Source organism: Plecotus auritus, assembly GCF_963455305.1.
Source record: "Plecotus auritus genome assembly, chromosome: 3".
NCBI lineage: Eukaryota > Metazoa > Chordata > Mammalia > Chiroptera > Vespertilionidae > Plecotus > Plecotus auritus.
In genome coordinates this window covers 133,163,488-133,171,409 of record NC_137772.1, presented here as the reverse complement: position 1 = coordinate 133,171,409, position 7,922 = coordinate 133,163,488, and the positions used below count along the sequence as shown (strand labels likewise).

The 7,922-nt window shown below is 43.5% G+C and overlaps 1 pseudogene across 1 annotated transcript; it reads right to left on the bottom strand.

Annotated features, from left to right (window-relative positions):
• Positions 1-3,088: 3,088 nt before the first annotated feature.
• Positions 3,089-4,050, bottom strand: LOC308244179 (dnaJ homolog subfamily A member 1-like; annotated as a pseudogene). The gene has a single exon. The product of its transcript is annotated as a dnaJ homolog subfamily A member 1-like (transcript).
• Positions 4,051-7,922: the final 3,872 nt, after the last annotated feature.

Below are 7,922 nucleotides of genomic sequence, written 5' to 3'. Positions count from 1 at the left end.
CTGGGGTGGGATCATAATATCTACCATCAAGCAGTGCTCTGAGCATGAATGAATTATTATCCCAAACACCCTTTGAGCTTCTGGGACAAAGGTGCTATGTTAATACACAGTATCCCTCTTCTTCTTCTTCTCATTAGTATTATTCAAACCCAGATGGCATTATTATTGTTGTTGATTGACAGCCCTGCATAGCCCCATTCACGGGTGTCAGAGAGCCAGGCGGTAGTTAACACAAGCAAAAACCATGTTTAAAACAAAGCCCAAGGAACACTCCAATAGTGTGTGCCTTGGGCTGCTATTAAAGCCAGAGCAGCTGCGGTGGCAACACGGAGGGACAGGGCAAGGAAATGCATCCCGGAGCACAAAGAGGGGAAAGTGGGTCTTGACACTGATCATATAATCGTGCTGGGCTTTTATAGACACTGGGAGGCCTCAAACAGAATAAATGCTTGAACTTTATCCACGGTTTACAGGCAGGGGCTGTAAAGGTCTTTGTTGCTGTTGCTGCCATATTAATGACCCAGCTTGGGGCGCTGCAGCCGCCGCCGCCACCGCCGCCGGCCGCTTCTTCCAAAGAAAACAAATCAAAGTGAGTAACACGATGTCCGGCAATGAGTTTTCCATTATATAAAAATAAGTATAAATCTCTCCCAGTCGGGCAGCCCCACTGCGACGTCGGAGGCTGGTGAAGGGGTCAAGGTGGCTAGACACTTTGAACCCCTGAACTAGCGCATCAAAAAGAGGCTCCTTCTCTATGTTAATTGCAAAATAAACAGATGAAAATAAACCGTGGTGCTCTGGCTCTGTGGACAGTGTTTGCACCAAAGGAGAGAGGATGGGAGGCTGCTGGCAGGGGATGGTTTCCCTTGATCTGGTTCTCCCTTACCTTTCCTACTCTGTCTAGGTAGGCTGATAAAAACTTCTGAGTAACTGACCCTCCAAAAGCAGGGGCATTAATCTTCAGCTCCATGCCATGCCTTGCAACATTAGAGAAGCCTTAATCAAAGTGGTATCTTGCACAGATGCAATTTAGCGCCTTGGAGGCTTTAAAAAATGGTTGTCCATTCATATTCTGATTGTCTTAACAGAATGTGAGAGTCCTTGGTAAGCGGTAGGAAGCTGAAACGTGGAGGCACATGGCTTGGTGGGGGAATTGGACAAATGGATGAACAATAGCCTGAGCTCCCAGGATGTGGCCAAATGGATGACTTTGGGTAGTTGGGGCTGGGAAGGGGTGAGCATGTGAAATAAGGCGGGTGAGCATGAAGGAAGAAAGTGGGACACTGGAGTGAGAGAGGGAGAGCTTGTCCCTCCGCGGCGGGGGTGGGGGGGGTAACGGTTTGGGGATGTAGTGAAGGGAATGACAGGGACAGTTAGTGTCAAGGGAAAGACATTAGACATCTGGAGGGGCAGGAGATGGGGCCCTGGAGTGGGAGGCAGGTGATTCCTCCTGAGTGGTGTTGATTATAGGGTCTGCAATCGCCATCCCATCCCATCCCCATTCTTCCTTCAGATGCAGCAGAAAGAATCCAACATTCTGCTTGGATGTGGTGCTTTTCCTTCCCTAAAACAGCAGATACCTACCCAGCAAAAGTAAGTGTGTTTCTTTTATCCAAGCACTTAGTTTTCTTTTCTATATTTTATCATCCTTCTCTTCATCCCCAGACCTCTTTCCTTACCTGGGTCCTTTCTGACTATCTTTTTTTTGCTACCAGTGACCATTGATCAGTTCATTCATTCATTCATTCAACATTGTGGAACACCTTCTACAGTGACTTTCCAGAAACCAAGCATTCTAGATGCTACTAAGGTAGGGTCTCTGTCCTGAAGCAGTTCTCTTCCCAGCGTCTGAGACTGGTGCTGAGCTAAGTACCAATACAGAAATAATCACAGAGCCCGGGCCGCTTCGGGTCAGGGTGGGTGAGAGATTGTGGTATGTGTGTCTGGGTGGTGATAGTAAGGAAGGATTCAAGCAGAGAGTGGTTGAGCTGAAACATGAAAACCATATGGGAGTTAGATGGAGAAGAAGGGGGAAGGATCTGGCATGAAGAGGAAACAGCATGTTCAAAGAATGGAAGTTGGATTGATGAAAGAGAAAAGACTGAGAGCCAGAACAACAGCAAAGCAGGTTAAGGAGCCAGGCTCTGGGAATGGACAGACTGCCTGGAGAGGCGGGAGCAGAGAATGCGAGAGAGGTGAGGCTAATAGGTGATCAGGGGCCAGATCACAAAAGGCCTGATATACCACAATGAGGAGTTCAGACTTGATATTGAAGGTACAGGAATCTACTGAAATGTTTGACGTGTGGGGTGGGTCAGGGACAAGATCAGATTAAAGAGAGATCACTCTGGTTGTGAGATAAATAGACCGGTGGGCAGGGGTGTGAGTAGAGAGACCAGTTAGTTAGAAAGTTGTCATCTCCAGGGCAAGAGACAACCTGGCCCAAGCTAAGCAGGACAGGGGCAAGGAATACAGATTATGTAAAAAAGGTGAGTCATCTAAAGAGCAAGGCATGGGAAAAGCAAGGAGAGGATGCCTCCCAGAATTCTAGCAAGTCTAATAAATCCCTCCTCCTGTTCACTCCTTCATAGCTCCTCTCCTGGAAGGGCACTTCAAACTCCTCTCATTCAAACTCTCTCTCCTTGCGTCTCTGGTTTTGTTCAAGTCTCCCCCTCATACCTTCCTTTCACAAACATACAGCACCATGGCTCTTAACAACTGCTCTTCTCCAATATCCTAAAGATCCTTCTCCTCCAAATCTCACTTTCACCTTCTTTATTCTTGCTTTTTTCCAGTTCTATGCTTTTCCCAGCTTGCACCACAGTAGAGGATAAACTGGTTTCCAGCCTCTTGCCTTAAGGGCTGCTTGGGAGAAAGAATTGAAGGACTTTCTAGGAGGCAGGATGAGGGAGATTTGGGTGGATTTAAGGCAGAAATAAAATTAAATTGGTCTGGTTTCTTCCCCGAAATAACAGCCGATTGGTAATAGATTTAATGTGCCCCCCTGGACATTTTCACATGCATACTCCTAAATTTGAGATTTTTTTTTTTATTAGAATGGGAGAGAATCTAATTTTCTTGGACACTTTCATAGTTCAGGAAAGTTTGCCCTAAATTCAATGATTAGATGGCCATTTGCATATGGTCTACCATAAATTGGCATGCCTTCATTTGGCACACACTTGATGTCTCCATGCTTGACACTCTGACCTGGATGAGAGGTGATGACTATGGTTCAGTTGTCAAAAGTAGCTATTGGCTTTTGGAAGTTACACAATTCTCCAACCAGCTGTATGTCCATACTCATGAAAAGGTCTTCTGGTGGAGTGAAAACAGCATGGTCCTTTTGACCTAAAACAATGATACTGTCTCCTGGCTCTAGGCTGGATTATTGGTCTCCTTTACCACGGAATGTTATCTTTTGGCCACCTTTCATGCCTTTGTCAATATGAACTTCTAGAATCTTCTCTCAAACTATCTTCCTTCCATTGCACCTTTTATATCTACCTTTAGGATGGATTCATTCCTCGTGGCCCTGGCACTCCATGCACACAGACTGAACTGGCTGAACCATTCCAGGTCGGATCTGATGAATTCTCATTTGCATTCCAGTACCTCGGCACTCTACTGCTCCTTTCTTACGCCTCTGCCTTTGTATTTGTCACATACCATGTTCACTGGTTCTTTGGCAGAGCTAGTTTTTTTGTTGCACTACTATTTATGTACACCTTCTAAGATTACTGATGAACAACATTTTTACCTCTCCTTTCTCTCTGCATCCTTCCTTCTCCTCCAAAAGATGTCCATTGGGGGAGCCAAAGCCACCACCTGCTCCACCTTCTTTAATTGCCTGTTTTCTTTTGTCATATAATACCTGTTTCTTTACATCAGAGAGCATTTTGTAAGCTTAAGAAATCTGTTTAAACGTCGTCTCTCCTTTATTTAGCTTCTTATCAGGGTGGTACTTCAAGGCCAGCTTCCTGTAAGCCTTTTTCAATGCTTCCTGGATTTGACCCCCAAAACATCAGAGTAAGTGGTTTCTTTCACCATTTTGACAGGCAGTGAGCAGGCTAAGGCCTGTGTGGAGGAGCAGGAGAGAGCACATTGCTGGTGAGAACATAATTCTTAAGAGAACAAGAGAGAAGCTGCCCTTCCCCCTGCTCCTTCCCAGCCACTGCAGGGAGTGGGAGCACGACTCCTGATTCAGACATTTCGGAAAGACAAGTGGAGACTTCAGAGGAAACATGAGGAGTCACTTTTGTGATTTCCATATTAACAAGTCCAAAGCAGCTTATTTATCACATGACAATGTCCTGCTTGGCAATTTCACATCCATTACATTTCCTCTAATCTCACATCAACCTTTTGAGGTAATTATAGTTCCACTTTAGAGATGAAGAAGCTGCTGGTTACCAAACTGGCCCAGGTCTGTGTGAGTCCTCAGCCTACAGCTTCCCCCACCTCTGCCATGCACTCCCTCCATTGTCAAGCCAATTCTACTTAAAAAATAAAAGTAAAACAGTAATAAGCCACATTAGCCTAACATAAATGTAACCTTACACTTTTTCCTCTGTCTCCTAAAATGTTAGAAATGGATCTCATTCTCTGTATTTTGTTTGAGACAGAGAATTAAAAATGTTTCTTACAGAATTTTGATACTTTTCTCCAGATGAAATATTTGATGTCCTGAGAAGTTTTTTGGTTTATGTACTTGTTTGTTCCTGATAATAGCATCAAATAAAATTTTTCACTAACCCCATCTTTCAGCCCTTTTCCAAGACAGCTCATCTGAGAAGCCAATTTTGGAAGAAAATCGTTTACCCACTGTGTAATGGAGACCAGACAGGCTTGATGGGCAGTCACTGGAGATGTAAATAGACAAGGAAGTCCAAAGTGGGTGTGGAGGTGAGAGACAAGTTGGGTGCTGCTGTAACAAAAAACATCCAAATATGAGAGTGGCTTTGGGACAGTAGAGGGCAGAAGCTGGAAGGACCTTGAGAAGATTACTAGTAAAAATTTAAAGCGTCTCAAAGAGACTGTCAGCAGAAGCCTGATGTCTTTGAGAAGGCTATCGGTCCAGGATTACAGAAAAGTGAGGAAAACGTTACTGGCAATTAGAGAGAAGAGGTTCCATTATGCAGTGACAGAAAGTTTAGCAACACTCTTGCCTGCAATAATGTGGAAAATAGAAAATGTACCTCATGCAATGGGTAATCTAGCTAAGGAGGTTCCCAGGCAGGGCTACAGGTCACCCTGGCTTATTTTTATGCTTACATTAAAATGTAAAGGGAGAGGAATAAGCTCAAGAAAAAAAAAGTTACATATGAAGGAGAGAGAATCTGCTGAGTTTGCAAATCCCCTGCTTCTCCAGATGGAAAGCAATGTTGCATTAAGAATGGCTTCTGGAGAAAAGTAAAATTTAGGAAATTAAGGAAAACACAGTGTAAAGATGAAACAGATTATGATTATAAAATTATTTGTAAGACTGTGGAAAGATTTAAAGCAATGTCTTAGAGAACTGTTCAGTCAAAACAAAAACAAAAAACCCAGGACTTTTAAGAATCCTTGGCAGCTTCAGCAGAAGCCCAAGGCAGATGGTGATTTATCATAAAGAGATTTGTTGCCTAGCCAGAGTGGCTCAGCTGGTTGAGTGTTGTCATGTGCAATGAAAGGTTGCGGGTTCATTCCTGGTCAGGGTACATAGCGGATTGAGGATTTGATCCCCAGGTGTAGTATACAGACGGCAACTGATCTATGTTTTCTCTCTTACATCCATGTTTCTCTCTCTCACCCCTTCCTCTCTCTAAGCATGTCCTTGGGTGAGGATTAAGAAAAAGAGAGAGATTTATAGATGTGGCTATTTTCTAATGGCATAAACCACAGTATGATTCATAGGAGGCTCTCAAAAGTTTTAAGAGAATGCTCTGGCCAGGTAGCTCAGTTGGTTAGAGCATCATCCCGATACACCAAGCCTGTGGGTTTGATCCCCAGTCAGGGGACATAAAAGAAGCAACCAATGAATGCATAAATGAGTGGAATAACAAACCAGTGATTCTCTTCACTCTCTCTAAAAATCAATTAAAAATTTTTTAAAAGTCTTTGAATTCCCAGACTTTATAGGTTGAAAATAGTCTGAAAAAATGAACCAGTCACAAATGGCAATTTCAGATGACCTTTTATGGAAAAGGAAGAATAACACAGAGAGTAGAACCCAGAGCCTCAGTGAATAATTCCCAGGGTTTGATCTCTAATCAAAGAACTGACCACATGTGGGCTGCCAAGTTTTAGGATTACTGTACACTCCCTACTGTCCCCCTTTTAGAATGAGAGTGTCTATAGCAATTATCCTGTGCCTGTCCCACCATTGCATGCTAAGTGTGTGTGTGTGGTGGGTGGGTGGGGGACTAAAGGGGTACAGATAGGTTGTTTCTTTAATTCCCAGGTTTTCAGATAGAGATTAATGGTACTGAAGGAATCATGTCTATCACTTTATAGGATGGAGACCCAGCACGCCTTCCTGGCACTTAATAAACTCTGTTCCCTCTGCCTAGAATTGTCTTCCCTCACTTCCCTATATGGTTAATTTCTATTCACTTTCTACAATTCAGTTTAAAAATAATCTCCTCCATGACATCTCCCTAGTTGTCATCAGCTCAAGTTAGTGGCTATGTTTTCTGTTTTTCTATAGGATTTATCATGGCTCTTATCATCCTGAGCAAAACAATTTACATACTTGTTTGTCTCCCCCACTGGCCCATGATTTTATCAATGGTGGAGATTATGCTTATCCAGACTCATTGCAAAATTAATACAGGTGCTCAACAAATATCTGATGATAAATAAATGGGAGGCTACAGATGGTATAAGAGCCTTGATGAGGAAAAGTTAAATCCTGAATGGTATGCTCAACAACTGACGGCTGGAGAAGTTTGATAAGGTAACGTGGGGCTGGGGTCCTGTCCTGAAGCTCAGCCTGATTCGGTGTTTAGGAAAACTGAGAGGACTCTGGTTTCCTCCCACATCCCAAAGATGTGCACATTAGGTTAATTGGGTGTCTCCATTGTCCCAGTCTGCGTGAGTATGGATGTGTGAGTGCCCCTGCAATGGAAAAGTGTCCTGTCCAGGGTGGTTCCTGCCTTGCTCCCTGAGCTCCTGCCACCCATGAACCTGAACTGGAATAAGTGGGTTGGAAAAGAATTCTCTTTTTTTTTTATTCATCTTTCTTAAATGTATTATAGGTCACATTTATTTCCATGTTTAATATTAGAAAGTGTTTGGGGCCTTTATTTAGAAGTTTGGTGATGTTTTTGTGACCAGAATTATGCCACGGGCACTTGTCTTATGGCTATCAATCAGCCTAGGTAAAATTGGTTTTATTACTCCATGAGCTTGCTTAAAGCCACAGTTTCCAAGAACCTATCGACAATGTTAAGTGAAGACTTACTGTACTGAACAAGTAGTAAGAGAACATAGGAAATAGCTTCATTTGTGTATGTGGGGATGGGCACTGTGTTTTCCTAACTCCATGGTCAGTAAACTGTGGCTCGCGAGCCACATGCGGCTCTTTGGCCCCTTGAGTGTGGCTCTTCCACAAAATACCACAGCCTGGGCGAGTCTATTTTGAAGAAGTTTAAGTTAAAAAAATTTGGATCTCAAAAGAAATTTCAATTGTTGTACTGTTGATATTTGGCTCTGTTGACTAATGAGTTTGCCGACCACTGTCCTAACTAAACTCTTTAGCATTTAGGAACCTGAATGGGGCACTAGGAATGGTAGAACTCTGAACATCAAATACCTGGGGACCATTTCAGACCTAAACTCTTCTGTTGGGAGAAACTAGCGTGGAGACCCGAGTTAAGCTCTGTGGGACCAGAGACTGGCTGTGCCTTCCTCTGTCACTGCTGGAATGCAGTATGCACCAA